Source organism: Megascapheus bottae, chromosome 23, assembly GCF_031878675.1.
Source record: "Megascapheus bottae isolate mThoBot1 chromosome 23, mThoBot2.hap1, whole genome shotgun sequence".
Taxonomy (NCBI): Eukaryota; Metazoa; Chordata; class Mammalia; order Rodentia; family Geomyidae; genus Megascapheus; species Megascapheus bottae.
The window spans coordinates 25,580,614-25,607,597 of NC_143531.1; the positions used below are offsets into that span (position 1 = coordinate 25,580,614).

The following is a 26,984-nucleotide window of genomic DNA, read 5'->3' on the forward strand; positions in this document are numbered from 1 at the left end:
TTGCAGAATGATGGATGTCAATTTAAAACCTCCTTGGGGACTAATTGAGATTGTATTGTTTCATTTCAGGGAAGCATCTGTCCGTTGAGTCAACCTTATCTGTCCACCACTGAGTTTTCCTCTACATCTCTGTTGGAACATTGTGAGTGTCTCAATTTCTCGTGTGTGTGTGTGTGTGTGTGTGTGTGTGTGTGTGTGTGTGTGTGCTTTGTGCTACATGTGCTGGTCCTGGGACTTGAACTCAGGGCCTGGATACACTGTCCCTAAGCTTCTTCCTCAACCAGCTTTATTTCTGGTTTTCTGGTGGTTAACTGGAGATGAGAGTCTCATGGATTTTCCTGCCTGAGCTGGTTCCAAACCGTGATACTCAGATTTCAGCCTCCTGAGTAGTTAAAATTATAGGCATGAGCCACCACCACCCAACTAACATTATGGCTTTAATCTGAGGAATGAGAGGGCTTATAGATTCATGTATACATCTCATAAAATAAGGACATAATAAAATGTAAAATATATGAACTATAAGGTTTCATTTGTATTATTTAGGCTTTTTTTTTGGTCCTTGTCTGACTTAGGTATCAAGGTGACACTAGTCTTATAAAACATGTTTGGAAATATTCCCTCTAGCTCTATTTTTGGGGGAGGAAGAGTTTAAGAAATTGGTGCTAATTTTTCTTTGAATGTGTGGTAAAATTCAGCTACAAAGTCGTTTGGTCCTGAATGTTGGGATTTTGGGGGGTTGTTGTTTTTCATTTTAATTACTGCTTCAGTGTCTTCATTGTTGGTCTCTTCAAGCCTCCGAGTTCTTCCCAATATAATCTTAATAGGTGGATGTTATCCACTTCCTTTCGATTACACAGTTTGTTGTCACATAATGTTATAATAGCCTCTTAGCATCCCTTTTATTTCTGAGGCATCTGTTGTAATGGCTCCACTTTTATTTCTGACTTTATTTATTTGAGTCTTCTCTTTTCTTTTTAGTCTAGTTATGGTTTGTTGATTTTTGTTTTTCTTTTTCAAAGAGCCAGTTCTTGGTTTTATTGATATTTTCTATGGTTTTTCTATTCTCTATTTGATTTATTTCTGTTATGATCTTTATTAGTTCCTTCCTTCTACTAAATTTGGGTTGAATTTCTTCTTTTTCTAGCTTGAGTCAAAGTGTTAGGCTCTTTGTTTGGGTTGGTTTTCTTTTTAAAGTAGACATTTATCAAAAACTTCTCTCTCGGATTTCTGTTGTTACGTCCCAGAGGTTTAGTTACATTATGTTTCCGCTGTTACTTGTCTCAAGGTATCTTTTACTTTCTCCTTTGCTTTCAGCAGTGTGTTGTTCAGTTTAACCATGTGAATATCTTTCACAAATGGTACACAGAAATCCTTAGTAAAATATTACCAAACTAAATTCAGTGCATCACGAAGATTTTATATCATTGTCAAGTCGCAGAAAACTCTGGTTTAACAAATGCCGCTGCCTCCTCTTCCCCCTCCTCCTCCTTCTGTAAAAAACACCCCAGAACAGAAAAAACAAGGTCTTACTATGTAACTCAGGCCCATTACCATCTAGTGACCATCCTGCCTCAGCTGCTTCAATCTGAAAGGAAATTCTCTTTCTTCTTGATGCTGGGAGTAAGGTATGTTTTTACCAATGTGGTGTGGGTTACTCTGTCTGTCTTTGGAAGGGGGATACTGGGCCTTGAACTCAGAGGACAGCGTTATTATTTTGCTTTTGTTTTTAAAAAAATCAAAACTAGTACTGTGTCACGTGAGCCACACCAGTCAAAAAAATGGCAAAGGTCTTAAACACCTCCTTCCTAAAGAAGGTTTAAAAATGACCAATAGGTATATAAAAATGTCTTTAATCTTTGAGGCAGTGTTATGAGATATGCTATTAAGCTCACTCTGAGATCTTACCTCATACTCATAAGTATGGCATTTTAATTATGCGCAGTCTGGTATTTTGCTGCTTATTGGAGATGAAGCCTCACCAACTCTCCTGCCCAGACTGGCTTTAAATCCTGACCTCAGTCTCCTGAGTAGTTAGAACTACGGATGTGAGCTGTCCATTCCCATCCTGTGTCCTTACCTACCCCTTACTAATACTTTCATGATGGAGTTGTACCATGGTTCTATTTTCTCTGGTTTTTGTAGTTAATTATTTATCTGCCCATTGCTAATTAGCTAATAGTATCTATTAATGAGAATGTAGAGGAGAAGTGAGGCCATCGTGACATTGTGCATTGTGAGTGTTAATACTTCTTTTTTTATTGAGATAGATGTTGACGTCCATCCGCATAAAGAAAAGAAAGTGATGATGGAATTTTTAGAGGACACAATACAGTATCATAAATTTGGAGAAATAATACTCCCTGGTCCTTCATTGTTCCTAATGGAGTTGGTGAAAAACTATGAAAAACAGAAGGATCTCATTGTTTCATGCTCCTTCATTAATGGCTGACAGCTTCAGTCTGGTTTTATATTGTTCTGCATGTCAAGAGTCTCAGTGTGAACAGGAATGGATCAGGAATTCCCAGGGGAGGTCAAGAGGCCTTTAAAAAAATTACAGTGCAAACACGTAGAATTCTTTTTAATGGACAGTCGTTTTACAAACAGTCTTAGAAGCCAATGATGAAATAAATAATAAATATATACACATCTCAAGGGGGACAAGTGACCTGACTGAATAGGAGACAAATGTGACTAATAGTTTGAGAGTGAATTTTATTGGGTCTCTTTGAGTTCTGCGTCACAGAGATGGACAAATGGATCCTGTCATGACATGTTTCCATGTGTCTCACTTCTAATGTCGGTGCATCAGGGCAGCAATCAAACAAGAAGTTATTTACCAAAAATCTTGCACATAAGCACAGAACACAGTTTCATAGATGCTGTCGTCATGTTGTACATTAGATAGCAAACTCTTCTGATCTGGAACTCTTTTAGTGCTTTGAGTGTTTTGTGTTCTGCCAACCCCCTGCCTGTGTTCCTTCTGAATGAAGTCCTTCATAATAGAAGGCCACCAACGTTTCAAGGAGAATTTAATAAACAAATGTTTTCTTGGCCAAAATAAATCATATTTCTGTGCTATGCAAACAATGAAAAGAATTAGGAAGGGAGATGCTGACGGCCTGCTGGACCAGGCCTGAGTCCTCTCGCTGAAGCCCTGTCCACCCACAGAATGCCCTGGAAGTCCGCGAGAGGAAATTAATGCACCACCCAGAGCACACAACATGAAAATGTGCTAAATTGGTAGTTGGGGTCAAAAGAGTTATTGGAAGAGAATTCTTTCAATGAGAAGCTAACCAGAGTTTGGTTATATAATTCTTCTATAAACTTTTGTTTTCCCTTCTGAAAGGAAATTATGTTTTTTCTCAGAAAGAATAATGGTGCCAGTTAACACCCCCAGAGCAGCATGTGAATGCACTTACGTTACTAATAGTTATTAATTTTATTTTCTGATTACAAAAGAATGATGGGCCTCAGTGTAGAAAATGCAAGACACCCCAAAGGAAACAAAAATCAAAAGAATCCTCCTCTCTCCCCATTCTGTGATTAAAACAAAACAAAACAGTAACATAAAAAGCCAATAATGTGGGTCCCTGTCTTACTGAAAATTTATTTGACAGTATTTTATCAGAGGGATGGGTAGAAGCATACTAAACTTTTTTTTTTCTTTTTGGTGCTGATACTGGAGTTGGATCACAGACCCTTGTGTGGCTTTCTTGTGTATGGCTGATATACCACCACTTAGAACACGCCTCGAGCCTGGCATTTTGCTGGTTCATTAGAGATGGAGTCTCTTAGACTCTTCTGCCTGACTTGGCTTCAACTCATGTTCCACTGGGTCTCAGCCTCCTGTGTAATTAGGGATTCTACGAGTGAGCTACCAGCACCCTACACTTGATTATTTTTTTTTAAACTTGATACCTCAACACTTGTAAAGAAGAAAAAGTGGCATTGCTGGCTGTCAAGCGCTTCCTGTGCTCTTCCTTAGAATTGCCCTTGGAACGGATTTATCAGTGTCTGCGTAGAGGAGCAACTGTGCTTTAAAGGCCCAAGGAAAGCTGTTCTCTGTGAGTCAGAAGCCAGTGGCCTACATGGCAGTTCTGCTGTGCCCCCGGCGGGTCCTGAGCTCCCCCTGGACCCCGCTTCCCCGGGCTCTGCCAGGTGAGAGGAGACCAGTGCACTCTGCTCCCAGGGGCTGCACTCATGGTGCCCACCTTCCTCCCTGGACACCAGGGGAGGCATCTGTGTGTGTGTGTGTGTGTGTGTGTGTGTGTGTGTGTGTGTGTGTGTGTGTGTCCCTGAAGGTGTCCTTGAGGGGTGCCCACCTTCTCAGCACCGGCTCCCTCTCCACCAGGGCTGTGCCAGGGCCGGGGCAAGGCAGGGCACCCCTGAGAACGGCAGGGGGTGGGCTCCCGTGGGGTGTCCCAGCCAGGCCAGAGCCTGCCACCCCCCACGCCTGGCTCCTTGGAGGAGCTGTTTTCCTGGATGGCAGGGTGGAGAGACCGGGTCGCCTTGGAGAGCTGTGGCTGGCGGTCACCACTGTGAGCTGGAAGTGTTCTGTGGAAAGGACGACGATTCCACTGCCTCCCATCCGGCTTGAAAGGCAGGAATGTCCAGAGACCCGGCAGGTCATCTTGTTTAAATTAGCAACACCCTGACAAAACTAAATTGCTTCATGAAGGAAACCATTGCCAAGCACGAGTTGTTTTCTTTTTTCTTCTCAGGTTAATTTACACTTAACTCACTGAAAAGATGGGTCATTAAATTTCTCTATTAAATGAACTAAAAGTCATCTATCCATTTAAAGTTGGAAAGAATACTGACAACTCCTGAACTTTGGAACACTCCATCTTAATTGTTTTCTTTTCTTCAGGGGTCTTTAATATGCAAAGAGAAAATTTAATCTTGTGGTCACCAGGCACATTCTCAAGAAGCTGTTTTATTTAATTACTTTTCTTTTTGCTAGCTTGAACCCTTTTTTATATTGTATCCACACAATACCAAAGACTTCTATTTTCCTTTTGATACTTTCTAAGCATAATGGGGGCTTTTGTTGTTGTTTATTTTATTTCTTTATTGTGATTTTTTTTTTGCTTCAAGCATTAGTGGGAGTTTTTGACTCCCCCTTTTGAGCTGTTGCCTTTTTCACTGTGATTGTACTACCCATATCATTTTGCCATTTTTTTTCTTCTTCTTGTATCCTTATATGCAGTTCCAATTAAGGGAAATACCTAATCTCTATCTATCTATCTGTATTGATATATATTTATAATATTGTAAATACTTAATATTTGTATGTTATATTATTTATATAATTTATCATTTATATTAAATATTAAATATATATTTAATAACAAGAATGCTCCATGCCATTTTTTTTTAATCTGAAATTTCCTTTGCAAGCCAGCATTCAGAAGAGTTAAGTAATGTTGATCTTCACTGCCCACATAGAGGCCAGGGGCTTCACGTTGAGCCAGGCTATGATCCAGACCCTGTTCGAATTGTGTCTGGCTCCACTAAGACTGTAGAAGAAAGAACAATGGAAAGCCTAACCGGGATTGGCGAACTGTCAGCCTTCACCCCTTCATACTTGTTAATACCTACTAACCAGCCCTTTTCATGTTAGCTATTCCAGTGGGAATATGGTCTAATTTCATTGTGGGTAGGTTTAATTTGCGTTGCTCTAATTCTTGAAGCTGCAGTGACTTTCTGAGGTTATTTCTATCTTCCTTGTTTTGATTAGTTTGCCTCATCTTCCCCGCCCCGCACTGCATGCATTATGAACGTATTTATCCTTACTAGTCCATAAGCTCGTTTCTCCAGTTTAAAGTTTTTAACATCTCATTTATTTCACTTTTTCAAAAGATTGCTTTCAGTTTTTTTGTGTGATCTAGGGCAGTAATGAAATATATGAGCATCTTTCCACATAACACAATTTTTAATGAAGGTCCAGGGAAAGCTAGTATTCCAACTTAAATAGCATAACATTGTATGATATAAAGACACTGTTGTGAAGATTTTCTGGAACGGGATTATGCCTGCAGTTCTAGATACTCGGAAGGTAGACACACAAGATTGTGATTTGAGGGGAGATGAGGCAAAATCAAAAGTCGAAAAAATAAGCTGACATGGAGGCACACATCCTAGGAAAGGCAGAACGGGGAGGGTCCTGTGTGAAGCCAGGCTGGACAAAACAAAAGAGACCTTATCTGAAAAATAACTCAAGTGGCAGAATGCTTTCCTAGCAGGTGAGAATCGCCGAGTCCAAATCCCAGAACCCGAAACAGAACAAATACAAGACTCTTCTGACATAGGAAAAACGTTTTATGTATGTGAAATGTTTTCTATGTTTTTATTCTTTGTATTCAAACTCATTTTGATGGTTACTTTCTCTTACATGTACTTCCTTTTCAGTTAAAATGGTCTTAAATCAAATTTTTTTCGACATGAGAAAAAAGCCTTTATATATGTTAAATGATTTACATATTGCTATTCCTAATCGTTGAACTCATTTTGAAAGTTGCGTTCTTTACATGTTAGCAGGCTCAATGAATTTACAAGAAAAGGAAATGTAACCTCTTAGTAGATAAATTATGTATATATTTCCTAGAAAGTTACTTGATACAATCATACATTGTCTGGTTCCTTAGAAAAATTCAGTTACATAACTTTCTATTGGTTTTCTTTGCCAACTAGTCAGAGGAAGTGTATGCTAACATGCTTGTTAAGGATATTTTTCTTTAGACATTTCTGTCTATGTAAATAGATAGAAATTTGTTCATTAGCGCACTATGTATGATCCTTATGGCTTACAGTTTTATATTTTGCCACTGACACCATGCACATTTTATTTTATCTATTTGTGGTGTTAAGTTTTGAACCAAGGGCTTTGTGAATACTGGGTAAGTGCTCTATTACTGAGCTACATCCCCAGCTAGCATATATGTTAAAATAAAATCTTAAAAACCATAACTTAGGGCTGAGGGTTTAGTCTAGTGGTAGAATGCTTTCCTAGTATGCATGAAGACGTGAGTTCAAGTCCTTGGTACCACATACATACATAGAAAAAGCCAGAAGTGGTGCTGAGGCTCAAGTGGTAGAGCTGTAGCCTTGAGAAGCCCAAGGACAGTGCTCAGGCCCTGAGTTCAAGGCCCAGGACTGGCAAAAAAAATCATAACTTAAAACTCAGGACATTGAGAAACTACTGCCCAAACTTTCACTGACTTTTAATTATAACAGGGGCAACAGTTATTAAGTAGGGCATGAAGCTGGACATGAAATATACTGTTTATCTTGGCAAGCCCACTTAAGTAAGAGACATTCCATAAAAATCTCTCTTCTTAAGTATTTTGACTTCACATGCATCGTATTTCATAAGCATGCCAAATGCAAAAATATCAAAGATTTTCACCTAGTGTGTTTCATATTTCACTTGGAGTCTGTGCACGACCAAAGGAAAACTATATTGGCCAGGAGCTGGTCTGCTGTACTGTAGAAGCATGTGGGGGTGTGGGAAGCGTATGTTTTGAGTTGGTCCAGGACAGACCGAGATCTGGGAGTGCGTAAGTGTTGTGTAGCTCCATCCTTCCATCACACAAACCTCTGTTTGATGGTGTGCCATCCTATGAACTTGCCAGAACCACTTTGTGAAGTAGCATAGCATATGGGAGCTCATCCTAAAAGTAATGATGTCTCTTGAAGGTTACTGGCAGGCTCATGAATCCAGAGAATGGGTAACGACCTTGAGGATGACTGCATAGGAATGTTTTGCAGTCTGGCCTTATATTTTTTTTCAGGAATTCTCCAGGACAAGTCTTTGGCTTTTATCTCATCGTTCTAAACTTCGACAGGCCATCTCATTCATCTTATTTTTTTAATGAGAATTTATGATACTTTCTGCAAAACTGTGCTTTGTGAGACCTGGAAGGGATAAGTTCAGATTCCTAAACCGAGTCTAGCCATCACATTCCTCTAGAACGAGGAATTCTTCACTTTTTTTCCCTCCTTCCTCTGTCCAAGAGAAATTCAACTATTAACAATTTATACTTGATGTAATATGAAGTGCCGGCTTGAGAGAGAGAAAAAAAATCTCATTTTCCTGCCAGGTTGGAAGCCTGTGCCATAATTTCCTTCATACATCATGTATATGCCGTCATAGAAAATCATTTAAGTCTCTTTTCATTGCATGTCACTAAATGATGATATATATATTTAAGGAAGCTTTTTATTGAAGCACAAATGCATGCAGAAGTCTCAAGTGTATAGCTTTACAGTGTTTCAAGACTAACATACCAGCATTCCAGAAATCCTTCTTGCATATCTCCCAATTATTATTTCTCTATCACCTCAAGAAGGTAACCATCAGACTGACTTGTGACACCACCAACCAAGTTTTCTTTTGAGCTCTCCATACAAAATTGTATGCAGTAGTTACATTTTTGGTGTTTGGCTATTCTGCTTAAGCATTACCATTCTCAACTCTACACATGCCACTTCTTCTCGAAGGAGTTTGCTCATTTCCATGGCGACAGGCCATTCTAGGACAGTCAGTCATAGTGTTGGTCTCATATAATTATAATGGCCCAAATTTGAAATTCTCAGAGCCTCGTGCTGATCTAGCCATTGAAAGGTCATGGCGCGAGCTAGGCTCATGTGTTTGTAGTGATGCTGGTGCAGACAAACCTCCTGCGTTGACAGTCATATGAAAATATGGCACATAATGGATGTACTGAACATGGTATTTGATAATAACTATACTGCTGGTTCATGCGGTTGCCACACTACATTTTTATTATATTTTTCTGTATTATGTATTTATATATTTTATATACTACATTTATTATTATTACTGTTTGGGGCTATACTCTTTCAACTTTAAAAAAAAATATTTACTCAGGAGACTGAGATCTGAGGATATTGGTTCAAAGCCAGGGCAGGAAGGTGCATGAGACTCTTACGTTTCCTAGTTCCATTTTCACCTATCAACATTGAATTTTATGACTGCATTTGCTTACCCTTCTCTTTTTTTTGTGGCCAGTCCTGGGACTTGAACTCAGGGCCTGAGCACTGACTGTCTTTGGGCTTTCTCAAGGCTAGCTCTCTACCACTTGCGCCACAGCACCACTTCTGGCTTTTTCTATGTATGTGGTACCGAAGAATCGAACTCAGGGTTTTGTGCATGCTAGGCAAGCACTCTACCACTAGGCCAGGACCCTTAACCTTCTCTTCATGTGTCTGCTCCCTACTCTTGACCTCAGCTTGCCTTAAAAGTCATGTTTCAGCTTCCCAGTATTCATTTTGTTAAACTGTAAGTTTTTCAAAAGAGTTACATCATTGGAAGTGATAAAAATATGTAAATTATGGTAGAGACACCATTAAGGAATAGCTGAACAATTAGATACCACCAGTCATATAACTTGGGAAAACCTGCTTAGAGATGTATAGCTACTCTGAAAGTTGTAAAGTCTAAGCATTCCCTCCTCTTACGTGAGATGATTTGATGTTATGAATAATCTGAAGTACTACAGAGCATTTACAGCATCAACACTGAGCTGATCTTAACTGTAGATTGTGGTCTGTAGGTGTAAGGGGAAGCCACAAAACTCCAGTCAAGAAAAGTGGAAGAGGCAGTACTGATCAAGATGCTTTGTTTAATGGCATCTCCTTTGTCTAACTACTTAAACACAATTAAAAAAAATTTAAAGACCATACAAGAAAAGTCATAGTCACTTTAAGATTTCAGACACATCCCCACAAAAATACCCTGCAATGTTTGCCTTTTCCATGCTGCATTACAGCTTTCTGGATTGAGTCTTGCACATCCTTTCTCAGGACAATGTAAAGTAGTTCCCCACTGCCCCTTCTCTACAGGAGGAGTGTGTGTGCTTCGAAAAATTATCTTCAAAAGTAAGAAATATTTTCTTATTTGAGAAAGATAATATTAGAAATATACAACCAATCCTCATTCCTTTTTAGGAAAGGGTTAAAAATAAAAGAAAAAATAAAGAGACTGATCAGCTCACAGAGTTTAGGCTAATTCCAGATTTCTGATCTTTCCATTTTTTTTCTTTCACTTCAAGGATTTTACTTGAGGATAAGATTCTGGAAATTCAAATTGGGGAGAGTACACAGAAATTACTCTGAAACTTCAAAACCAATTTAAGATAAACCAAAAGAGAGAAATAGAAAAATAGGGTCAACTTCTCTTTAGGAGTGCTGCCACATTTGATGGAGAAAGGACTTGGTACCCTCTGAGACATGGTCAGCAAGAGACCCAAGCCTCATATTTACAATCGATTACAGTATATTTTTTAATAGTTTTCTTTTCAGGGTGATGTAAAGAGCAGTTACACTTACATAGGGTCGTGAGTACATTTCTTGTCGAATACTGTGACCCTCCCCCCACATTTTTCTCCCACTTTCTCTCCCTCCCACCAAGTTCTAAAGCTCATTTCCAATTTATTGTCTTGTGGCTATTGCTGTTATACTATCTTGATTATTAATTTCTACTTCCTCCTCTTACCACTAGGGAGGTGGTGAGGAGCAGACATGAGAAACCCAGGTGGTCAGCTCACTGGAAAGGCCAATGCTCCGAGCAGACCTGCTCATACCCATACCTGCTCATCTCCAAGCTCATTCTGGAATAAAATGTAAGCCACCCCACTTCACTGAGCCTCAAATTTATTTGCTCTGTTTTGAGATAGGCTCTCATGATATAGTCCAGTGTAGCCCTCCCAGATTGCAGTCCTGGGATTGTAAGTGTCCATCATGAGATGTAGCTGAACTTCATAATCTTCCTTAAGGCCCCAGTGACATCTGCAGCTCCTTCTTGAGTTGGCCGTTCCTTCAGAGATCTCAGTTGTCAACAGAGACACTCAAAGTAAAGGAAGTTATGTTCTGAAGTAAGAATCACTACAGAGGTTTTATTTTGTCATCAGGAGCAGGAGGAGGAACACCACTGGATTTCAGCCTTTCTTTTTTCACTGCTAACTAGGTGATTTAGGGATTAAGTTTCAACTTCTTTGAATCTTAATATTCTCATGTGTAAAGCACAGTAGCCAACCTCAGGTCTTCACTACCAATGCACTGGGGTGTAATTAGTGCTTGTAAACTTTGAGCTTTTGATGACACACTATAGTAATGGAACATATTATTAAACCTAATTACAGAATACATGTGTGTAAAATGCACTCAACATGACAATATCTTTCCCTGAAGACAGAGAAAGAGAGAAAGTTATTGGAGAATAACTAAACAGACAAAGTTGTTCAGAATCTATCCCCATTATAAAAGGTAATGCAAAGACCAGCTGGAATTAGGTATTAGTTGCTATAACACAACCTGTTTGGCAGAGAGAATTCTGAGATAGCAGCATCTTTCTTTCTTGTCATTATGTTATTTCACATGACAAAGGGATCTGGAAGCTGTAATTAAGGTTATTGATCAGTTGATGGTAAAATAGGGATTATCTGGGTGGGCCCCAATCTAATTACATGAGTTCTTTTAAAAAACAAAGTGTGTTCTTGGTTGGCAATAAAAGGAGGAGCTATAAAGATGCTCTCTGCCTGGCCTGGACAAAAGCAAGCATACTGTGAACTGCCAAGGGGATACATGGACAGGACCCAAGCCTGACCTCAGTGATAACACGAAGCCAGCAAGGAGAGGTGGGTTTCAGTCCTGGGACTCCATTGTGCCAACAGAACTTTGAAGTGGATTTCCCCAAACTCAGCAGGCCCATGAGAGGATCTGAGTCTTAGGGACCTAGTTGTGACATGTAAGACTTTAGAGAGCTATGAGCTACTAAAAGGCGCTTTAAGCCTTTCTACTGTTGGGAATGCGTTCCTCAACCATGGGAAAAGCCAGAATGGTGCTGTGGCTCAAGTGGTAGAGCTGATCAAGATGCATGGCAGTCCTAAGTCGGCATGGCGCAATGAAACATCTTTGTGCAACCATTTAATGTAATGAATTTAATTAAAAAATAGCGCACAACAACATTTTGAAAAAGGCCTTGTAGGACCAACTGTTTTGAAAGAAAGGAAACATGTTTGCGTATCACATGATTGTTACTCGGGTTTCCTTAGACAAATTCTTTCTGTTGTCAAAACTTTTACTCATAAATAACAAATTGGACTTACTGAAAGTCTATCTTCTCCTAATGGTTTTTTTTTTTTTTTTGCCAGTCCTGGGCTTGAGCTCAGGGCCTGAGCACTGTCCTTGGACTTTCTCAAGGCTAGAGCTCTACCACTTGAGCCTCAGCACCACTTCCCGCTTTTTTCTATATGTGGTACTGAGGAATCAAACCCGGGTCTTCATGCATGCTAGGCAAGCACTTTAACCACTAGGCCAAACTCCTGGCCCTTCTCTGAATGTTTTATACCTTGTCAGGGTGGGGGAACTTTTCTGAACCAAGTTCTCACTCTGTGACCCCAGTGGCCTTGAATTTGCAATCCTTCTACCTGAGCCTCACCCATGCTAGGATTCTAGAAGTGAATTACCATGCTTGCTCTGTTTTTTGATACAAGAGTTGCCCTACAATGAAAGAAAAGGAAAATTAACAACATAAATGAAAACTAGTGTGGTTCTTTTCTTACAGTTCCTAGCATTGATCTTTGCTCTTTTGTTCTACATATTCAAGGTCAGAACCTGGAAAGTTGAAGAACAGATTTAAAAGGTTAGTAGCAAAGCTCTGTGTCTCCTTGCACAAGTTAAATGATGGCCGTGATATTCTGTTCAACGTGGACCATGCCACCACTGGTTCAGCTCCCAGGACATCCAAGGTCTGAGTCAGCTCCCACTCATCCTTCTCCCTAATCCCCCATCTCTCATGTTTCAGTTGCCAAATTCCTACAAATTCATCTTTTCTTTTTCCCTAACCCCTCTGTCCTTAACTTAACTCAAGTCTTTGTTATGATTTTTCAGATTGGTGCTGCAGCCTCTTAGGGTATCTGCTTGCTGATTTCCCATCATAATCCGTTCTACAAATCACACAGGGCTTCCTCCCTCTAAAGCACGTCATACCTCTAGTCTGGACTTCCTTCACTCAAAGATTTTCACTTATCTCCTTTAGCCGCAGAGTAAAGCTCAAAATTCCTTGCTTTGCTCTTAAATTCCTCCACAATCCAGCTCCAGTGATCTCCTTACCTTATTTATTCTTCCCATGTTTGCTGTTCTTCAGCTGGCTTAGACTTCTATGTCCCTTGAAATCTAAATTTTGGAATCACAACTGAATTGCAATTATATCCAGACTCTACAAATAACTGGGTTTGTGAGCTTAGACATTCTCCATCAACTTCATTTTTGTCATCTGTAAAGTGAAAATGATAATGTCAGTCACGGAATGAAATATGATAAGCTGCGTAAATTTGGGGGCACAAGATAGAACTGGATAAATGATAGCTTTTGCTATTTTTTCTCTCTTCTATTCTTACCTCCTCTCTTTTTTCCCCTCAGTCTTATTTGTACTCAATTCTAATTTTCACACTAGGTATTTGGTTTCTTTCATTTTATGCATTATGTTCTCTCTGTCTATCTCTCTCTGTGTCTCTCTCTTTCTCTCTCTCTCTTTGCTAGTTCTGGGGCTTGAACTCAGTGCCTGAGCACTGTCCTTGGGCTTTCTCAAGGCTAGAGCTCTACCACTTGAGCCACAGTACCATTTCTGGTTTTTTCTATATATGTGGTACTGAGGAATCGAACCCGAGTCTTCATGCATACGAGGCAAGCACTCTACCACTAGGCCAAACTCCCAGCCCCTCCCTGTGTTCTCTCTTATTGGGAAGGCTCAGTCCAACAATTCCACCTATTTAGTCCCTAACTATTATCCAGTGTGGTGACTGCCCCAAATCTCCCACACTGGAAAGGATGGGCGGGCTAATCTAACTCTGGAACCCCTTCATCAAAGATGCTGGTTCAGGAAACTTGATCCAGTCCCCTGGCCACTGGAGAGCTTGCCAGAGGACAGCAATGCTGCCCAGGGCCTCCGGTTTTTAACGATGCAGATGCCCTGTGTCTTCTTTGGGCTTGGCTCTATCTGGATGTGATATCTGATACTAGGGCCCAACAGAGATGGAAGGTAGAGCAATCCATGAAGGAAGTTGGGTTCTCTGGTCTTCTCCTTTAATGTCAACATCTTTTCAGACTTAAACCTTGTCTGGGGTCTTTGCTCTTTCTTTCTGAATCATCAGAAGGATACTAAACGATGAAATGTCTTTCAAGACTTAAGTTAAAATACCACTTTCTTGATGACACGGCTCCCAGGTTCTGAAGGTCGTGTGAATGTGTGGTCTTCTCTCCATTCTGGCGGGGCAGTGTTGGGCCCCAGCCTGGTCCCATCACAGTTGCTTTGGAGGAAGAGAGGCCCAGACATCTTTCACGCTGGACAGGGCTCCATGGTGCTCGCACATTTCACAGCCAGCTGTTGTTCTCTGGGCTTTTGTATGTTGACTTTCTGAATAGTTTGGAAGTAAGCCAGTCATTTGAAAGAAGAGGGAAAGTGGCTCAGCGTCATAGATGTATATATCACCATTTAATTTTTCTTCCTTAAGAATATTTTTAAGACTGGAAATGTGGTGTAGTGGTGCAGCACTCTCCTACTATGCATGGAGTCCTGAATTCAACTCCTTAGTACCACAGGAAAAGCCAGAAGAGGTGCTGTGACTCAAGTGGTAGAGTGCTAGCCTTGAGCAAAAAGAAGCTCAGAGACAGTGCCCAGGCTCTGAATTCATTAAGCCCCAGAACAACTTCCCCCTCCCCCATAAAAAATTTTAAAACTCAACTTTCTGAAGGGAAAGATAGTTCAGCAGGCTCCCTGGAAGAAGAGAACCTAAGACTTGGAATGTAAGCCAGGAAAACAAATGAGGTCTATGGGTTCTGCTTGATGAAAACCTATCATCCATAACACCATGAGCTAGCCCAAGAACTAGTATTCTTGTGACCTAACCTGCGACATAGGGTATATGTTTGCAGGCCAGGAGGATAGAAATGGTAACAAGTGTTTTGTTCTTAAACACAAGGCTCAATAAGCTTTATGGTTTTGTTATAGTTTGAGCCCTATCCCTATCATTGTGTTTTCAGATTCCAACACCAATGACCATGAAGACAAAATATTTAAATGCTATGATTTTATTTCCACAGAGAGTCAACTACTCCTTAACCTATGCCCTTTATAATTTTTTAAACTCTTCATGTTATTTTTTTTCCTTCAAAGCCAAACTCTCATCATTGCTAATAACATGGGTTATTTGGAATGGAATTTCTTTCCTCAGGGCTTAAAGCAAGACAGGTTACAGGTGGTAGAGTCTAATCTCCAACACTTTGTTTAAATGTGTCAGTGTCCGAAATAGATTTGACGTAAGTTACCTTTCCGTGTCTCTTTCAGCCTCCAGTGTTCCAATGTCACATATCTGTCATTCCACAGGGGTTTCAGAAGAGACTTGAAAGAATGAGAGCATCAGAAAACCTCACCAGGAAATGTGTGCAAGGAAGCGAGCAGCTCTGGACGGTTCCAGGAAGGTGAGCCACGCATGGAGGCCCTGTCTCTGCTGTAAGGATTGGCGCCCAGGTGGTGAAGGGACTGCAGCCTCTCCCTGTTGCTGTGCACACTGGGGGTTTGGCCCAAAGGAAGCTCAGCAGGCCAGGAGAGGGAGAAGGGCGTGGGTTGCCTGGGGGCACGAGGGCTCATTTCTAACTGGGCAGGGCTGTGAGTTATGACAGAATCTCAGCAGCTGCTCTGCTCTAAAGCCAACATTGCTTATTGCCCCCCTGGCCGGGAGCCCAGAGCAAGGCCTTGCCTTCTTAGCTGTCTGCCGGTGGACGGGTTTTTCAGGGGAGCGCGGTCAGGTACCCGCAGCACCTACGGTCAGTGGACAAAGCACAGCAGTTACAGACCTCCAACTGTAAGAAGACCTCGATTGTTCTCGACACTCATCTCCCCTGTGTTTGCCCCTGAATAAGTAGCTACCTCAGTTTGTTTTGTTACTCTAGTATGTTTCTGGCTTGTCTCAGCAGATGCTTTTTGGAGTGTGACTATGGTTCAAGGTATCTGTCCACACTCTGGACACCAAGAAGCAATGAATCAGTGACACAGGTAGCAGCCGAAGGTCAAAGGTAAGGGGCAGAAACAGATAAACAAGGTAACGAATGAGTAAACACCGGATATTTAGATGGGGGACGGGTTTGCAGCCCGTCAGCAGAAAAAGTCACTGTGACTAGATGTGTTTCAAAGTTCAAGACTTTGGAAGGCTAGAAAAGTAGTAGAGGGCCTTGCCTTGAGGATTCACTGCTTCACAGCATTTAAACTCGCCGCAGCTTTCAGAGCTCCCCTCCTTCCGTACTCTGTAAAAAGGATTTCCTAGATCCCCCAATATCAAGAAAGTCTCACTCTGAGACCTTCTGTAGCCCACAATCCCCAAATCCAAACACTTCTGAAAACCAAAAATTTTCTCCTCAATCATTTTGGCACAAGCTAATTAGCACCAAATGGTGTGAGGCTATAACCTTTATTTATTCAATTTATTATGAATATTTATATATTTTACTGCGGATCCATTAATGTGTTTGACTATGGGAGACTGTTTCATACCCTGTGGGTTTAACAGACAGTATGAACATTGTAGTACTACTGTGTTTACTGTCGTGGTACTTTTCTAAAAAATAAAAAATAAATGCACAGTTTCAAAATGCATCAAGTCCCAATCATCTTGAGAAAGGGTTGTGAACCTGTCTTATCTAGACTTCTTCTGCCTAGCTAACATTTTTCTTCTCCCTAACCAAGAATGATAGCAGCACCTTGTCCTACTCATTCACTCTACCCAGAAACCAAGTGCTTAATAAATATTTGCTCAGTGAATAAATGAATGCTTTTACCTGTAAAGTACCCAGTGTTCTAGGATCAGGCTGGGGAGAGGCAGATCTTGGAAGAACTGAGGAAAAGTCTAAGACTGAAATAATTATGCAAGCAAAGTCACAAATGGGGGAGGAAAAGAGCAAGAAAAAATCATGTATTGAGAGGAGTGATGACCAGCTGGGTGCCAGGATTTAGGTTTGTAATCCTGGCTACTCAGGAGTGATACCTAGAAGATGAAGGTTCAAGGCTGGGCCTGGGCAGAAAACTTGCTAGACTCCATTACCAAAATAATCGGTGAAAAGAAGGGTTGGGGTGTGGTTTAGTGATAGAATATCTGGCTCTGAGTTCAAGTCTCAGTGTTGCCATAAATATAAATAAACAAGAAAACAAACAAACAAAAACTGGAATGGTAGTTTGAGGGAAGGAATGAGATGCAGGAGGGCAAAGCTGAGAAGTCCAGCGAGTCGTGGCAGAGGATGAAACTGGACAGTGAATGCTGGTTTAGGAGACCTGTTGAAGTGTTTGGACTTTATTCCCTGGGCAAAGAAGACTGATGAGTTTATGAAGGTATCAGCTCTTTTACTCCTGCCAACAACGTGTGAGGTGGGTCTGTTATTCTTCTTTGCAGTGAAGGAGTGTGAGAGGCATGGCTGCCACCCAGGTGGCCTGGCTTTGCTTCTTTCTAGAATGAAGGGGAAAACATGATTTTTTTTGGTGGGAAGAAGGTGTCTTGAGGATTGAATCTGGGGCCTCTTGCATGCTAGGCAAGCACTCTACCATTTGAACCATGACACCCATTCTCTTCTTTTTCATTTTCTTATTAGAACCTGCTTATTGTACAAAATAATGGGTTTCACTGTGATGCTGGGGAAAACCCTTTATGAGGATCAGGAGGCCTTGCTGAAGACTAGTCATCACCATGAGATAACAATACTACCCCCTAGGGGCTGGGGTCCTCTGGGGAGGCGGAGTCATGTGTTTGGTCTCTAAAGATGCTAATGGGCTTTGGTGGTTTTCACCATCTGAGATGGAGTTTCTCTCCCTACCAGAAGTCTTGTTAGTGATTTCAAGGGCCTTTGCTGCAGAGATGATGGATAGGTAAAGCCTGAGCAGCTGAACACAGGACAAGCATTAGACAAAACCCTGTTAGCCCATGAGACTGTTTCATATACATAAAGACTATTTGGGCTGTGAACCTCGGGTGTAACGAAAGTCGTGGAAAGTCATGGGTGTGTAGATGGTGGCTGTGAGAAATAGGGCTAGGCTTCTAGAAGTGGTTAAGGAATACACCATTAGAAGAGTTTAAAAGTCACATTCAGACCTTTCTATTGCTTTATCAGAACCCGTTGACCTTTAGCCTCTGCCTCGCAAGCTGAAGCATCTATCTGGAAGAGGGGTCTGTTTTCCTAAATCTATCTTGCACAAGCAAGAAAAACTGTATTCCAAAATACAAAATGGCTAATCATATATTGTAGTTTACATATGATAGCTCACCACTTCAAGTTGTGAAATCACCCCCGGTGGACAGTGGCACATTTCGTGGGCCAACATGGTGCTCCAGCTTCAATCAGTGGATGGGTTAGTTGTATCCTGCATGCATCATACAGATGAACACAGAGCTAGACATTAGCAAGGGAGACTTGAAACATAGGGAGTTTTCCTATGGTTTGGTTTTATCTACCAGAATTAGTAGTAGTCTAGATTTTTCAAAGCACGCGGGTAGAAGAGCTATTAAGGAAAAAATAATGCTGGTGGTTATGGTGCATTAAATTTAAAATACCGTAATGGAAGTTTGGACAACTGAGATTAGTTAAGTTCGTCAGCATGGGAAGTCCTTTCCTGGGAAGCGTGTAGTTGGATTCAGTGAAAATCTCTACCCATAATTCTAGTTTGCAGGTTTCTTGCTGAGACCTTAGCCTGAACATTTGTATACATCTGCAAGTACAGCAATAAAAGGACCCTCATTACATTATTGGGTTAATAATGTGATGAGTACATAGCTGAATGTTTAGAGACCATTAAAAACATTACAGTTGATCTGTTTCTGAGATATTCTTTCTCCAAAGGAGAGAATTAACCAGCCAGAAACAAAATCAAATGCTATGCTTTTGGCTCCTTGTAAAATTCTTCTAATGCAACAGTAGTTTTAAAGAAAGAGCTGGATGCCAGTGTCTCACCCCTATAATCCTAGCTACTCAGGAGGCAGAGACCTGAGGATCACATTCTGCCAGCCCAGGCAGAAATGTCATAGATTTCCAATGAACCACTAAAAAGCTGGAAGTGGAGCTGTGGCTCATGTGGTAGACCACTAACCGTGAGAGGAGAAATCTAAAGGATAGTGATCATGTCCAATACAGGTGCATGTGCGTGTGCATGTGTGTGCGTGCATGCGTGTGCACACACACGCACATAGACTAGATTAAAAGAGAAGAACACAGAAGTACAGAATTAGAGTCACAGCCTGTGAGAGCCCAAGCATGGACAAGGACAAGGGTCAGGGTTGGAGGTCATATGCTGGAGGTTTTGCACGTATCTGAGTGCTTATGAAATGAAAAGAAATGAGAAAAAGTAAAAGGGAAAAAGGGGCCTTACAATGCATACCATCCAACAGTATTTGCGGTGAATTTCCTTTTGGAAAGAACTCCTAATGGAGAAAAGACACATGAAAGCAATGGAGTTTCACCACGCCTGCTAGGGAGTGTGAAGGAAATTCTTTGTTGAAGACATGGCACTCTTACTTTTGCAGCAACCAGGCAGAGCCTGAGGAGAAGAAAGACCCTATAAGCTGGTAGGCGAGGCCTTGGCAGAGCTCATTCCCTGCCTGGAGCCTCCCACAGGAACCTGCCTGCCACCTGCAGCAAGAAGCAATAACAGCAACTGAGACCTTTCCATCACAATGCCCCTATTTACTGCCCAGAGGCCCCAGCCAGAGACAGCTCTGATGTTGACTGAGTGGGGAGACGACTGGGGGAGAAAGGGGGGTCTGTCAAGAGAAGAAATCCAAAAGAGTTTCAGAGCAGGACAGTAAAACACTTATGCTCCGTGGTACGCTTCTATAGTTCTAGGCTCAGTTCCCTGGGGAGGCCTGGGGCCTCCAGAAACCTGGCCTGCAGCAGAGACCACAGGCTTAGCTCCCTGCTGTCCTGCCTGGCTCTCCATGCAGAAAGGCGATGGGGCTTTGGACTTCCTGGCTCTGCTCTACAATAATGCCCAGGGATCCAAAAGAGATGAATGGCATGAAACTGTGAAGGTAAATAGGACATGCCCTGCCTTCTCCGTGCAGAATGCTCGGTGGAGAAGCAATCTTACAAAGGGAGCTTTATTGTATCATAAGTTGAGTCCCACACATCGCAAACGTGATGGAGAGGGGTGTGAAGAAGATGGGGAACTGGGTCTTCAGTGACTGCAGCCAGCCTGTTTCATTCTTGAAATGGACAAAACAGCACAGTGATAATGAGTGTTGGCATTGAACCCATAGGGCTACTATGAGAGCTAGTGTTGAGGGAGCCACTGGCCTTACCCCAGGGTAACAGGAGCTCAGGGAAGGCGGAGGGATGGAGGTGGGGAGGGTGGAGAAGTAGCCAGGATGTCCCCCTCCCCCCTCGTTAACTCACAGACAGACTGGGTCGTGGGGTCTGAAGGGGGGGCACTGGAAGAGGGAGGCTGTGAGAGTGATGGAGGGTGCCTTCTGTAGATGCAGAGCTGCAGGGACACTCCAGGAACCAGGAGGCTGTTCTTCTTCTCCTTCCTCCACTGCAGGCTTTAGCACTGCTGCTCTGTGTTACAACCTGAAGTCCTGGGCCAGTTTTGGGAGTGAGTGGCTGACACTGTGGGTCCTTGGTACTGAGACTGACACCCTGGACACCCTGGGGAGGAGGCAGCTGCTGCAGTAGGTGGCTGCACCTAGGGCTGGGGTTGAGGCTCAAATGGTAGAGTGGGAGGCCCTGTGCTCAATCCCCTGTATGGCCATCCCTCCTTCCCTCCCTCCCTCTCTCCTTCCCTCTTTCTTTTCTTCCTTCTACAGATCGAACCCCAGGCCTCATTTCCAATACTAAACCACGCCTCCTATCATCTTCTCTTTAAGATATTTTTTCTCTTCTACCCTCCTTTTTTCCTTCCCTCTCTTGCTCTCCCCTCTACTACTCCCTTTCTCTTCCCTGTTTTCTCCTCCCCCCTTCACATTTCTCCTCTTCCCTTCATCTTTCTCCTCTTCCCCCTCTCCTTTTCCCTCTCCCCCCTTCCTTCTCACCCACTTTCCTCTCCACTGTCTTTCTCCATGCCCACCCTCTTCCTTCGATGGTGTTGGTTTTTGTAGTTAACTGTATTTGATCCTCCAGGGTGACCGGCATTCATTTCTAAGTTATTATGTAAGAAGACGACTCCGGCTTTTGGCCTGTGAGCAGCATCTGGGTGGCAGAGATCTCACCTGAGCTGACCCTCTCAGCCACCCTTTAGCCTTTGCTGCCTGGCCCTGTGGCATCACTTAGGAGGAAAGTGAGGTATGGGTTAACCCAGGACTGTGAGAAATCTGAGGCCAAATACTGCACTTCTTGGCATGTGCTGTGCTTAGAAACAACACCGTTTTTCTTCCCTTACTGTCATGACTGCTGGAGCACAGGAGACAGGGCACTCAGATTTCAGGACACCGGGGGAATGAAGACAGTTAAGCAAATATTAGTTCATACGTGGTGATCCTCTCTTTTGTGTACACTTTAAACTAAAACAACAGCCTCTTAGCAGAGTGGTTGAAGTTAAAGTGTTCTGACACACATTTCAAAAAAAAAAAAAAAGAGCATTTTGAATAGCAGCCCACCTCTGTGCTCTACAAACCTCCCAAAGTCCCAGGGTGAAATTAATGTTCTCTCAAGCATCCGCTTCTTGCACTGGTACAAAGTGAAAAAGAATTGAATTAGCTATTCAGTGACACTGGAATTGTAAAGGTGATAAGAGGCAAAGGAAATGGTGCCCTGCTTGGCTAACCCAAGGGAGTTAGTCAATTAATGAGCAAATACTGGACCTAAAGAGACCAGGGTCATTATTTTTATTACTGTTCATTTTGGTTTGGATAACTGAAGAAGATGAAATGGAAAAGAAAGGGGGAAGGAAAGAGCTGGTCGCGTCTGAGATGGGAGACCACATTTCTGTATGACTAGTCATTCTAGAGAAAATATTACCTTTGTGCTTTTGCCAATGGGAGTATGCTCATTTGTGATTCGAGATTATTTATCCTGTTATGGTTGTTTGATTTTCTTTTTAAAATTCTTCCTTTAATTTTTTTTTCCTCTTCAGTACTTAGTTTGCCTTCAAACTCCAGTTGAGGCACATGGCTGCATCACTTTGTGGCAGACAGAGGTCAAGGTCAGCCCTCAGCTTTATGACCAAGGTTATATCCACATCTTCCCACAGGGAAGCAGATACGTGCATTGCTGACGTGGAGTTAGGGCGGGAGTAAATAAGGTCTCTCCTTTGTATACAGCCAAAAAGAACCCAGTGCCTTTCATTGTATATCAAGCCGAGGCATGGGCATGGTAGCCCATAATCCAGAAAGGATCTTTCCATCCTGAGCTTCGCAGAGAGCTTGCCTCTGGGTCTGGGTCAAAGGGTTGGGCCATTGGAATCTCTTTGCAGTTGGAGCCTGGCTCCAAGATAGACCCACAGCATCTCCAGACACCAGAATCATACCGAATCCTTGCCTTTCTAGAGATGCACAACTGCCTGGAAGTTTTGCCTTTGACCTTGGCTTTCTCTCTTTTCCTAGAAAATACGTACTTTGAACAGCACCAGAGAGAATGGAGGAGCTCAAGGAGGACTGCAGTCTTACAAAAGCAAGTGCTGAGCAGGTACATAATGGGATTTTAGTTTTGTATAATTCTGAAAAGACTCGCCATGCTCAAGAAGGTTCCCATGGCCTTAGGAATTTCTGCCTCTAATAGCTGCAAATCAGAATGTGTTTCTCAGACCCACATTCACATCGTTCAGCCTTCCCCCACACTCCAGAGCTAGACTGCGCTCAGTGCTCGTTTTGTGTATGTGGAATGGAGTATGTATTTCATACTCATATGGGGATGGCTGGTGGCCCGTATTCAAGGGGAGAAGACACTTTCCACCCATCTTACCTGTTCTGCAGTCTCTCTTTGCAGGTAAGGTTTATTCTGAAAGCTAAAGGAGATTTGCACTTGAAAAGAGTGAAGTCAAGTACCTCCCACTGAAAACCTTAAACTACGTGTATTTTTTGAGCACTAGAAATTGAACTCTGGGCCTCTTGTTTACAGCTACTCCACCGCTGGAGCCATACTTCCAGTCTTTTTGCTGTGACTTTGCTGTCTGCCTGCCTGTGCCTCAGTTTTACCATCTCTACCTCTGGGATTATAGGCATGCTCCATCATGCCAGGAACACATTACTCACTTTGAACTCTCACAGAAGTATACTGTTAGTGTCACGATATTATCAACAAGGAAGTAAGGCAGTCAAATCATGTCATGTGCCTGCACTGCTTCTATCCACCTTGTTGATTATAATCTTCACTCAATTCAGAGTCGTGCTAGAGGTTTCAATGAGATGCCCTTGTTTTACAAATTCTCAGTGCATGGAAACTAGTTTTTGCTAGCATTATATGTCTCTGACATTCAAACTGAATGTATATACCCCAGGTGTATTTGCACAATACGGGGGATTTGAAAAGCTGAGATGTAGCTCATGTGATAGAGTGCCTGTCTTACAATCCCAAGGCCTTAAGTTGAAATCCTAGCACCACCAAAAAGAAAAGCTGCATAATATTTATTGAGGGAACAGAGATAAGAAATGATCAGATTTGTGTGTAATTCCTTTGTTAGTGGGTTTGGAAAAGCAGAGCTCATCTGAGATGGTCCTGCCTTTCTGAATCAGGGAGACAGAGATGAGTCCACTTATGGAAGCCTGTGTGGGTTTTTACAGAAGTATTTATGAGGAAATTATACATGAGGGAGAAGAAAATACATCAAATATTTTATCAGAGTCTAGTATGTATCTGGTATCTCTATTCCTGATTTCCTAGAAAACTACTTAGAACTGGTTGGTTGACACAGGGTTACATAGCAATTGTGGCATTTAATAATTATTTGGCTTTCTAATCTGATTACAATCTAAAATTTCTGAGTATTTGAAGAATGAATGTAAATATCCCACAGACAGAACCATAATTTGAAATAAAAACATCATGTATTTGAAGTCTTTCAAATGAAAATTCTGTCATGTTTTCAATTATTTCCAATCTAGATAAAAATATCCAATGTGCATATAGTATGTTATGTAAGAAATAAATATACCAAGTAAACTAGAAATAAATGTACTAGAACATGCACATTAAATGAATACAGTATATGAAGCTGATGGTAAATTGGCATGTATTAGAATATAACAAAAGTACAAGAAGGTATCATCATTGTCTTCCTTCTTGTATAGCTATTGTTATTTGAATTTAGGTAATAGTCCCATACATTCTTCTAGGTATTTGTTCTCAGGTCTCCTCTCCTGGGTTCTGGACTCTTGGCTCTGAACCAGCCTTTGAATGGTGCTATTTACAATGCCTTATTATCCTCCTTCTCATGGGCTCTTTTCCAGATGTGTAGTATCTGCTGTCCTGAAGACTTCCAAGGTTTTCCAGAGTCTCTTCAGATTCCACCCAGCTGACCTGTAAGTTTCTGAATGAGGACTAAGAAGCTCAGGATTGAAGGTCAGAACTAGCAAAAACAAAACCAGTCACCGCCAGTACCACAACACAAGCCTATACTGTTCCCTGTGTGACAGCAGTTTTCCCTTACCCACATTCTTCTCAAAAGTTTCGAGAAGTCAATTCATTTGCAAATATCAGATGACTGTCTCTCAGAAATGTCTCCCAAAGTCAGCTTCTTCTGTCTTTTCGTATGGTCTGGGAATTGAACTCAAGGCATCACGCATGCTAAAACACTCTGTCGCTGAGTCACACCCCAAACCCTTCCTGCTGGTGTTTTTGTGTAGTGCTTCTAGACTATTCCCATAGCCATTTAGTCTTTGAATACCAATTCCTGTCTCTATCCAGCCATGGTTGATTGGCTTGTTCGCACTATTAAGTCATCATTTATCCTGTGGGTAACGTGAAGGCCTTTGGTACATTAGACATTGAATTGAGTGATCTGTTTGTGGAAACACTGCCAGTGCCCCTCTCCTTATCCCTGTGTCCTGAGATGGATGAAGACTTTGTTCCCAGAGGCAGAGGGAATCTTGGGGGATATGAGGTTTTCAAGAGTGGAGGACACGGAGTGTGGTAGTATTTGTGTCCCCCTTGGAATAAAGCGAAGTATGGGCAGATGATGCAGAATTACTTTTATAAGCGTCTCACTTTGTGTATGTTGGGGTACAGCTGTTTTGGAGCCTGGGTGACAAGAGTGAGGAGGCAGAGGGTTCTGCCTCATCCTTGTGTGTGGGCCTTTGCACACCTGTGCCCTAAAGACCCATGTCCTCTTTCCATGCTGGGCAGGTCACAACCTCCACAAATCCCTGCTTTCTTGGACAGGAGATGTGGTAACCAGGAACCAGAGCAAGAGAAGAAAACATGGCAGCATCTGCTGATCACCTCAGCTGAGGGTCAGCTTCTCATTGTTGGGATTCCAGAAAACTCTGGGGAGGCCTTGAAAGATGTGGGGGATACTAAAGATTGAGTCTGTGCCCTGGAATAAGTGCTCAGTGCCATTATAATTAAAACACTTGTATTAACATACCCAAATTATATGTGGCTTTTGGATTGATCCTCAATATCTTCCCACATTTATTTGATTCTGATTGATTTATTTTCATAAATACATTCACTTATTGAAATATTGTTGTTCTTGTTTTCCTCTCTAACCACTAAAATCTCTTTGAAATCGTCCAGGAACCAAGATAATAGATTTCAAGTAAGTGCTGATATCCAAAGGACTTGGATTGATTGAACAACTGTAGAGGCTTTTCATACGAATAGGTAATGTTGGCTGCATGCCGCATTTTCCTCCCGTTCTCCTCTGGAAGACTTTGGGGTGGTCAAATTTCTCCTACTCTACCAAGGTGCAGGAGCACCACCAGTCCTTCTCAGGCAAGGAAAGGTCCGAGTGTCTGTCCTGAGTTGATGGGCGCAGGAAGAACCTGACCCCAGTGGTGGAGTGACAGAATCAGCTCCCTTCTCTATCCATGGGTACCCTTTGGCAAACTGCCTTCCCAAACCCAAAGGCAACTGCCTGCCTAGCAGCACACTGACGCTCCAGTTAGAAAAGCACTTCTTTTTAATTAATTTGAGCTGCATGGCTCTGTCCTTGCAGCAAAAATGGATCTCAATTAACATAGATGATTAAAGATTCTGCAGAACAGGAAGTGGAAGTCAGAGACCACATAGCAAAAGTAAAAACCAGTGCAAAATAAAAACTAGGCCTCTGCTGTCCAAACCTCTTTTTGTTTAATTGTATTCTACCATGGGCATTTGAGACCAATTTTTTGTTTCTGTTTGTTTAAGTGGGTCAATAACTGTAGTATCTAATACTTCCTTTATTTTTCTCTCTAACATTGCTCAGACCAAATCGTGAGAAGATGTACCAAGTTTCTACTTCTGGGTAGCGAATATTGCATGCTGTCATACAGTAGGGATGCCACACGAGGTGACGTGCTTACTGTTGAGAGTTTAAACATGCAGTGTAGCAGTGTAGGTGAGGTTAGCGAAGATGCCGGTAAGTACCAGATGCCATGTTTTCAGAAGAACGCAGAAGTGCTCCCATGCACAGTGGATGCTGGGCTGTAGAATACAAGACAGCTCTCAATAGGGCTGATGTACCTCGAGCAACCTCTCCATAACGTGGCTCAGCAGTGGAACTGCCCGTGGCCACTGGTCCCCTGACACTTAGCTGTCATGCTTAGCCTGGTAACTCTGCTAAGTGTCTCCCAGTCTAAATAAACTCCCTTCAGTATCTGGGAGCCAGTGTGAGCTCAAGTTTATCCTTTTTGGTTCCTTGTGAAGAATCAGTAAGAACGTTCTGTTTACTTCTGCAAAGGAGTGTTTTTGATGAGTACAGGCTCAAGACAGCGGTGGCGTGTCCCAACTGCTGAAAATGAGGAGGTTCAGCATGGCTCCCCTTGGCTTACATTTTCTTCTTAGGGTGCTGG

The 26,984-nt window shown here is 42.1% G+C and overlaps 1 long non-coding RNA gene across 1 annotated transcript; it reads left to right on the forward strand.

Annotated features, from left to right (window-relative positions):
* The first annotated feature begins 16,006 nt into the window (after nt 1–16,006).
* On the forward strand, nt 16,007–25,584 carry LOC150047475 (uncharacterized). The gene is made up of 4 exons (XR_016539403.1): nt 16,007–16,101; nt 22,599–22,680; nt 24,441–24,512; nt 25,336–25,584. It is a non-coding gene; the product is annotated as an uncharacterized LOC150047475 (long non-coding RNA).
* Nucleotides 25,585–26,984: the final 1,400 nt, after the last annotated feature.